Genomic DNA, 10075 nt, shown 5'->3' with positions numbered 1-10075 from the left:
GAAAAATGAGGTGAGCCGCATTCCTGGCCTGCGCTGTAAATAACGTCAGGGCAGTAATGATCCAGTCTGGACATTTCACGCCTCTCCAGGGGATCTTCTCGTGTCTACGTATTATCACTATTTTTAGAGAATAAACTTCAACAAAAAATGCAGGGTTTGAAGAGGGGTGTTTTAGGGAAACTCCCAGGCCGGTCATAAGAGGACCCATTTTTAGCTTTCTCTAAAGTGACCCTCACGCTGATTTTCATAGTTTCCAGTCTAGTTTACATCCCCAGTGCTGAGTTTCCATTTGTCCACATCCCCGCCAGCACTTGTTACCTGGCTTTTTTGACCAGGGTGAAATGGGGTCTCATTGTGACTTTTATTTGAATTTCCCTGGTGGCCAGTGATGTAGAATATTGTTCTGCATGTTTATTGGCTGTGACTGTTTCATCATTGAGAACCTCCTGCTCATTTCATTAGCACATTTATTTATTTGATTGCTTGGTTTATTAGCACATATCCATCGGTCTTGTTTGAGTTCTTATATTGTATCCTGACTCTGGAGTCTTTAACTATGAGGGATCTGGATACCAGAGTTCCTACATAGTCTAGAGAACAAACCTCCATCAGGTATATACCTAGCAAAGATTTCTCCTATTCTGTTCATTTCTCCTAGACTGTTCATTCTCTAGAAATGCTGCTTTCATTGCCACAAAGAAGTCTTTTAATTTTATAAAGTCTCAGTTTTCAACTGATGTGTACTTTCCTGAGATACTGGACTCATGTCAGGTACTTGCCTTTGAGGTGTTCCCACCAATTTCCTCTATCAGCTTGAATTTTAGGTTTCAACATAATAAAGGCAGTATATAACAAACCTACAGTTAACATTGGGCTAAATGGGAAGAAAGCACAAAACAAAACCAACTAAAACATTTCCACAAAAATCAGAGCAAAGAAAAGTATGCCCACTTTATCCATACCTATTTAATATCGTATTTGAACAATTAACCAGGAGGTGAAGAAGAAGTCAACTGTCTGGTTTTATGTTAGCGAAACATCTGAAAGTAAAATTTGAAGAGGGTTTATGGTTTGGATGTAAGCTATTCCCACCCAGCCTCCTGTGCCAAACACTTGGTTCTCAGCTGGTCATGCAATCTGGGGGATTTGTGAGACCCTCACAGTGGAGTTGCATGGCAGGAAGTAGGTCACTGGGGTTGGTGCTATGCCGATTCTGGCCTGAACCTCTTCTTTGCTCAGAATTGAGGCTCTGTAGCTACACACTCTATCTTCCATGAATTTGTCCACACCTCTGTGATGAACTGTACTCTTTCAGACATAAGTTCAAATGTGTCCTTTCTTCCTCCCCTGTTTCTTCAGTCAAGAATTCAGGTGTCAGAAAAGTAAGCCATCTAAGAGTGAGTGTTCTCTTTAGGCACCTAGGGTAAGGAAGGGGTGGGGAAAGGGAGGGATTAATGAGGGAAAGAATTGGGAGAGGTGAAGCAACCTCTGGGTTCCAAACAGATATCTCCATCGTCACAGAAGACTCACCTGTGGTGAGTCTAATAGCTCACCTTATAATGGGTCAGATGTGGCAAGGACTCCAGAGTGGAGGTCAAAGGTTGCTTGGCATTTAATTTAATATAAGAGAAAGACAACCAGGATTTTGGCACCACGTAACAGTAACAGGAAAACAACAAATGGGAGCTGGATGAGGAAAAGCCATCCAGGAAAGGGTCTGGTGACTAGGGATTGGCCGTATTGGCCACCCTGTAGTGTAGGACCAGGACATGGAAGGTGGACAGGCCTGCAATGCCTGAGCTCACCCGCAACATGCCCCTCCACAGTGTTTTCCCCAGATAAGAGGAATCCCCCAAGTCTTCCCGCGAACTCTCTCTAGGGAGGGAGTGTGTGTTGGGGCCCAGACCACCAATGGAGGAGCAGACACACTCCGTGTGAACAGCACAGTCGGGAGGGTGGGAAAGAACGCCCCTCTGCATTAGCTTCTCATTTCCAATAAGTTATTGCACAATATGTTCAGTGGGACTCTTGGAAATTAAAGAGAAGTAGTTTATTTCTTCCCGAGTAGGAGCCATGACATTAAAAGCACTTCCAGACCCTCTTCCAAATGTCACGACAAAAATAAACAAAGCATTTCTAAAACAATGTAGCACCAAGCAAGGAATTCCCTTGGCCAGTCGCAGAAGGTTGCCATCAGGGGTTGGAGTGGAGACCTGCAGAAGTCAATGTGTTCATGAAGAGTATGAAATCCTTATCGCCTGGGCGAACAGGGACCTGGTGGCACCTTTGGGGTTTCATCTTACCTCATCCCAGGTGCTGCTGTGTCTTCATATGCTCTTTACTAATTAATTATACAGTGTGAGTGTATGTGTGTGCACATGCATGTACGCGTGTGAGTGTTTGTGTGTGCACATGCATGTACGTGTGTGTGAGTGTTTGTGTACACAGTGGAAGTCACAGACATCTGGCACTTAGGACAGGGTAAGATTTACAAGAAATCTCAAAATGTGTAACTCTTGTCATGATGATTGACAAGCTGCACGCGGATCCCCCATTCCTTCTGAGAAAGTGTGTGTTCCAGCCAGAGGGACAGTGACTCTGGGGCCAAATCTGAGACAAGCAGGGTGAGAGGCAACAAAGCCGTGATGGGGCTGCTGTGGGTCCAATCCAGGTTCTCCCTCGTGTTGACGGAGTGTTCTGCTGCTGAGCAGTCCCAGGCATATGCTAACCATACTGAAATGTGAGTTTGACACAGACACTAAACATCTTGAAATCACATAACAAATAGATGTTTGGGTTTTGTGTCCAAGGTTTAAGGTTCAATCCACTCTATCATATTTCTATTTCTGGCATTCCTTATCAAGAGGCAGCAGTAACTTTCCTTCATCTTCTGAAACCTGGAGGTCTTCAGCTCTGGGATGCACAGCTTCCAGCACTTAGATGTGCCTAAGAGATAATAGCATGATGGTGAAAGACATGGAATCTGTCCAGGCACAGAGCGGAGGGTGCCTGGAAGCCAGTGTGTGAAGAGAAAGAAGGACGTTTGTAGCAACACTTGTGCTGGCTGTTGTTTTTGTGGTGCTGTGGCAGGTTTGTTCTGGGGACAGCTTCAAAGAGCTCTCATTCCACCTTGGCAGGGCAGCCGTGGTGGCGGGAACATGACGAGGTGTGTTCCTTCTCAGTGTGTACAAGCAGAGAATGTAACCTGCATCTAGGCTCTTGGTTTCAGAGGGATTTATATTGATCATGGTAGGCAGGGCATGGTGGCTCCATTCTGTGCTGATGGGTGGCCCAGCAGGAGCAGAGAACTGGTCTGCACCAGAAGAGACAAGAACCCTCAAAGGCTCTAGTGACTACTTCTGCCCGTCCTAAAGGGGTCACCACTCAAAGGTTGCATGACCTTCAAAACGACACTGGAAGCTGGGGATTGAATATTCAAAATAGGAGCTGGTAGAAGGCACCTTTCAGATTCAAGTCATAATCTTCTGTCCCTTGTAGCTAAAGGCTTCTGGTTGTCTAACAGTGGGAAGTTCAACTAGTCCCTTCATATTAACAACTCTAATTTCTTCAATCTCCAAAGTTCAAAGTCATTTCTCAGTCTCAAGGTAATGTGTAGGTATGCAAAATAATATTCCAGTCTAAAGTACTAACCTGATATCACTCTCAAAGGGTAGAAATGGAGGTATCAAATCTTGTAGCCCAGGCCGGTGTCTGTGGCTCATGCTATCACATTGTGATCCCTAGTGGGCCTGAGTAGCCCTGCTTCTGTAGGGCGCTTGCTTCATGCCTTGGCCTAGATCCACACGGCATCTGCAGCTTACCCTGGCAAATATTTCACTTCTGTAGCATCTGTAGGTCTCCGTGGCAACCTAGATTGTGTGTGCGAAGCTTCATGAATGTGCTGACCCCTGAGAGAGGGACCCCACTTCTGCTGAGTACTGCCTGGAACTGTGACTTGTTTTTCTGACCTCTGTGATTCTGTTACTGTATTCAGCATGTCTGAAAAGCCAGCACCACACAGAGAACATGCCAGCTTCAGCTGCCATTGTGAGATGTAGCTGGTCCCCTCGGACCATGGCTGCGCTGGCCTCTGGGCACTTGTCCGCCTTCAGTTTAGTGGTGCCAATCTCCGTCAGTTAAAGCCCTTTGACCTGCACTTTCTCTGCCCACATTAGCTCACTCTCCTTGCTTTGCCAAACCGCACGCTTTTCAGATCCTGTTCTGATCTTTGGTGCTGAATCTCAGTGTCAGTCTGGCTTAAAGAAACAAGAAGGAGCAATGTTGTAGCCTACGTCCTATGCTGTATCAAAATTCCTGTATAAAGTCCTATATAAAAATGTATAAATCAATTAATTTATTACTTTTGAGTTCATATTCACTCAGCCCAAGGACACAGGGTTCTTTGCACAAATGTGACATGACATGGTCCATAGTCCAGTCTCCCAGAAGGTTCTGTTCCCACCTGAACCTCATGAGTGCTGTCCTTGTTGGTCCACCTTTCTCCAGGCAGTCTGAGTCCGGCCTCCCAGCAGCATCCCCATTAAGTGGGGCCCAGTTTATCCCAGGACACCTGTAGCCCACAGCTCCAGCCTCTCCCAAGTTCCTCCTGAAAATTTTCAAAGGTCTAGTTATCTCACAGGCAGGCTTATTTTTGCAACAACCTCACTTTTCTGATATTAATTTTCTGTGCTGGTTAGCTGTCACCATGGCGACTGCACTAGTTAGCTGTCCCCATGGCAACTGTACTAGTTAGCTGTCCCCATGGTGACTGTACTAGTTAGCTGTCACCATGGCGACAAAATACAGGACAGAAGCTATTTAAGAGTGGAATAGTTGATTTTGGCTTCTGGTCGAAGAGAGGCTTCAGTTCTTCATGCTACAGGTGTGGCGGGGAGACCTGTGTGAGGGGGCTGGTGCTCACACAGCACAGGCCAGCAAGCAGAAACTCTGCCTACACCCATGGCGTATGGCCTGTGAAGATCAGGCCCTAGTGACTTACTTCTGTCTCTCACATCTTCCAAAAGGCCCCATGATATTCAACAAAGTATCTCAAGCTATGGGCAGCATTCAAACCATGGGACTAAAGACACTTTACTGTCCCACTATGATGCTCAAACAAAGAAAAAGGGAAGGAAAGAAGGAGCCGGGAGGAGAGGAAGGCAAAGCATTTTCAGTATTTAAAGACTGAGATAGGATCAACAGAGGACTGAATCTCCAGATTTTTTCAGAAAATTACTTGGGATACTGTACCAGGATTTTTCTTTTGGGCACCAACCAGCTCCCAAACCACGACACAGAGACTTACTCGTTTTGAATGCTGGCTTTAGCTTACTTAGATCTTACTGGCTAGCTCTTATAACTTAAATTAACTCGTTTCTCTTTATCTACATTTTGCCCTGGGCTTTTACTCTTCTCTTTTCCTTCTGTATATCTCTTCCACTGCTTCTCGGGTCTGTTGGCTGGCAGCTGCCTGGCTGCTGGCCCCTGGCCCAGGTGTCTCCCTCAATCCCTCCTCCTCCTTCTATTGTCCTTCCTTCTTCTTGAGTCTAGATTTCTCCTATGTATTCTTTCTGCCTTCTCGCCCTGCCTATCCTTTCTCTGCCTTGCTACTGACCATTCAACTCTTTGCTAGACCGATCAGGTGCCTTAGGCAGGCAAAGTGAAACAATCTTTACATCATTAAACAAATGCAGCATAAACAAAAGTAACACATCTTTACATCATTAAACAAATGTAGTATAAACAAAAGTCACACACCTTTACACAGTTAAAGTAATGTTCAGCAGCATAAACAAATGTAACACATCTTTACTAAGCAAAGCATAAACAAATGTAACACATCCTTACATCATTAAACAAATGTAGTATAAACAAAAGTCACACACCTTTACACAGTTAAAGTAATGTTCAGCAGCATAAACAAATGTAACACATCTTTACATTACTAAGCAAAGCATAAACAAATGTAACACATCCTTACATCATTAAACAAATGTAGTGTAAACAAAAGTCACACACCTTTATACAGTTAAAGTAATTTTCTGCAGCATAAACAAATGTAACAGCTTTGCCTAGTTAAAATGCTATTTCACAACAGGAATACCATCACATTTTAATACATTTTAAATTTAATTTTAATGTATGTACTGTGCTGTGCTTGATGGTACATATTTGATTAAAATACTCAGAACTTGAGCTCAGAGCACAGGACAGGAGGGTGTAGAGGAAGAGGATATCAGTGAGACTTCTAGCTCTCTTTAGGGTTTGCACCCTAACCGTTTTAAGGCATGCTGGTGGCTTGTTTTGTTGAGTGAGAGGGTCGGGCGATTATTTTTGTTGTTACCCTGTGGCTGTGACAGAGGTCCAGCGCTCTTTTCTTCAGAGAAAGCTAAGAAAATCACCTGTATGGGCACAGTTTGCAATTTGCATGAAATTACTTTTAATTCTACAGTTTGTCCTAATTTTTTTTTTCTAGACATGAAACTATATATCCATGTTACATTCACTTGGGGACAAAACCAAACAGGTAAAGCAGGTCCTTCCTTTGCCCTGTTGTACACACATGCAACCACTAGAGGGAAGCACCCGAACACCTAATGGAGCCATCTGCAGCATTAACTACAATTAAGCCAATGGTAGAAACGGTTAAGACTACAAGGAAGAACAATGAGCCGCCAGGCAGACACCATGTTTCCTCAAAGTGTGTTCTTTGGACCCCCAACCCCCAAGGCATCCCCAGAGCTCCCACTTGTGCGTCTTTTGGGGAAGTTCCACTGCGGCAAACCACTTACATCCCTGAAAACATGGTACAGCTCCAGTGGGAGGGGAGTGTAGCTGAGCTTACAGACAGACAGACAGACAGCAGACAGACAGACAGACAGATAAATAGATAGATAGATAGATGGATGATAGATAGATGACAGATATAGATGATAGATAGACAGATAGGTAAATAGATAGATATAGATAGATGATAGATAGATAGATGATAGATAAATAGATGATAGATAGATGATAGACAGATAGATGATAGACATATATATATGATAGCTAGATAATAGATATATGATAAAGATAGATGATAGATAAATGGATAGATAGATAGATAGATAGTAGATAGACAAACAGACAGAAGTCACTCCTGTGTTGAAGATTCTCTAAGGCCAAGAGACTAAATGTCATGAGTATTGGCATTTAACAGTCTGCGGGCCAGTGCAGATTATCTCTGGCTATTTCATAACATGGAAAAATATTCATTTTCCACTCCTGTGTGTGATCTAACTTTCTGGGACTCTCAACACCTTAAACATGCATTCATATGTACTCAGAGTATGGGGGTCTCCCAATAGATCACTAAGGCTATTGTCAGAGAGCCTCCGAAGCCTATGGCAGTTTCTCTTCTTTGCTGCAGCCCGTTCATCTGGAGTCCCCACCAATACACTTGGCAAATGCCTTGGTTTATAAATGCCTTGGTTTGGTAACTAATAGCATCTCATGTAACCACTTCCGCAGAGGGTCATATTCATAGGAGTGACCTGAATTAACATTTGCAGGCCGCGGCCACTCAAATTGCACTTTATAATGAAGTCTTTCTCACTTTCATTGAGTCTCGTAAGAGCTACGACGAATCTTAGGGAGTCCATGTTCCTCTTGACCTTTTCACCTTTTAAGGGTTTGATCTAAAAGCTAGCTAGATCACCTGTCACTGTCTGACCCATGAATACGGGAGGCTCACGCCCCTCCCTCTCACCCTTTCTGTCAACCCAGCACCCAGGACCCCCAGGACAGCGCTCCCTTTTTACGATCATCGTTTCTGTATCTAACCACCAAGTACTTAACACTTTTTTTTTGCACCAAAAATATTTCTTCACTGTATCATGGGACTGATTCTTCCAGTTTCAATAAGTAATCCCAGTAGAAAAATATGAATTCACGCATCCATCGTCTTCACTGAGCAAATACCGATGACACTTTTATGTGGGAAAGTCTGCCATGAGCCTGGTCTAGCTGACTAACATCTGCAATTGTCCCATTTTGTTTTGAGATTGACTCACCTTTGTCCTGCAGGAAAATAACAACTGTAGACAGATCGATACTCCACGATGCTCATGGAGTAGTTCAGGAAATCTACAGAAAGGAATCAGAATGTTCTCACCACCAGGGAAAGGTAAACATGTGAACAGATAGTTTCTTGTAGATGGATTTGGACATTTATAATGAGTACCTGTACCAAAACATCACAGATTCTCTGTAAATGTGCATAAAATTTATGTTTTAAAAGATACTGAACAGGAAATGTTTGCATTTTGGACTATAAATAGGACAAGAAGGAGGGTTGGGAGAGAAGGTTTTATATGGCTAATGAATATTTATAACTGGGGGAGTATGATTCACATAAACCGTTTGCTCCCCAAGTTGCTTTTCGTCTGTGTCTTATCACATCAACAGCATGAACTAGGATGGAAGGAAGCGGAGGAGGATGGTGGTGGAGGGGGCAGGGGCTGAGCACCAAAATGTAGCCAGAAAGAAGTGAGTTCTGGTGTCTGCAGTGCAATGAAGAGACAGCAGCTGACAGCAGTTTGTCATGAAGAACTAGGAGAGAGGACATCAAAACCTCCCGGTCAAAGAAACGGTAAGTGTGCAGAAGAAGGCTGGAAATGCTGGCCACTCGACTGTTACTCATTGAGTGAGTGTGAGTGCTTACTCATTGAGTGTGAGTGCTTACTCATTGAGTGTGAGTGCTGACGCTCTCCACCGTAACCCCACACAGGCTCAACTGTGTGCCGACTGAAAGTAGAAATAATCACCAATGTTTTATCCTGCACAGCTCCAGAGTGCACACCTCAGCTTACCTGGAGACAGGCTTTCCTGAGAACACAGAGGGATCTTCTTTCCAGGAGATGGCTCACACGATCGGCTGAGTCACTTCCAGGCAGAACGTCTGGGTGAGATGGGCACACGACAAGACATGGGCGCTGTGGAGTTGTGGCCTCTGGTGCCCAGCATCAGCACCGAAGCGAGGACTGGAGAAGGCCCAGGAGGTTGGGGCTGTTGTCCGTGCACACAGGTGGAGGGAGGAAGCCTGGGGAAGGGGCCAGCTCTGGGCATGCCCCAAGGAGTCCACGTATGTAGCGGCAGTTTGGGACAAAGAGGCAGGTGGGCTGATGACAGGATTTTGAGCAATTTGATGGAAACAGGAAGTGGGACAATCTTTGTGGGACTTCTTAGCAGGTACGCAGGCTGAACACAGACACACACACAGAGAGCGTTTGATTCAGGAAGGGGACGTCTTCAGGAGGGTAGAGGTTGTGGGGTCCCACATAAGATAAGGAAGAGGGTTAGTGAGATGAGTCACTTTGTAAAAAATTCTGTGGACAAGCCTTACAACCTGATTCAGTCCTAGAAACCCACACAGTGGAAGGAGAGAACAGATTCCATCGAGTTCTTTTCTGACCTTGCCTTGCCCCCCCCCACAATAAAAAAATAGTAATATCTAAAGAAAACAGAAGGGAGATCGCTGGTATAGTTCTGTGTCTGGGGTACAGACAAGCATGGAAGAGACAAGGGCTGCCTGAAGGTGAGGGCTGACGGCACTGGATCCAGGGCTGACGGTCACCACCCTTTCGGTTTCCTGCTTATAGCTGGAAGTCTACTTTGCTCTGTTTTTCTGTCCGTGCTTCCTGTGGGTTTGTGCCCATCCTGCTATTCATGTTCCACCTTCTCCCAGCCATGGGATCTCTCTCCCAACTATGTCCTCAGCTTTCCTCACACAAGAGTCTCAGCCTCTACAATATACTGCCAGCCACACTGTCACGGTGGCCTGCAGGGCTCAGTCTGTAGCCTTCCCCATCACTAAGCGCCTGCTGTATACCTGGTACTAGTCTGATTACTAGGCTCAGCCTGCAAAGGTATGTGTGGCTTTTCTCTCTTCTGTGGAAGCACACGTTTTCTTACTGCGGGGCAGAGTATGGAATGTTTTGGACTTTGTTAACACTTAATTCTCTTTCCCTAGAAGTTATGCTGCAAGTCCAAAGCCCTGCTGGTCTGGTATGCACGTCTCTGTTCTAAATTCCAG

This window comes from Arvicola amphibius, chromosome 4 (assembly GCF_903992535.2).
Source record: "Arvicola amphibius chromosome 4, mArvAmp1.2, whole genome shotgun sequence".
Taxonomy (NCBI): Eukaryota; Metazoa; Chordata; class Mammalia; order Rodentia; family Cricetidae; genus Arvicola; species Arvicola amphibius.
The sequence above is the reverse complement of the archived record's forward strand: the minus strand, read 5'-3'. Positions refer to the sequence as shown.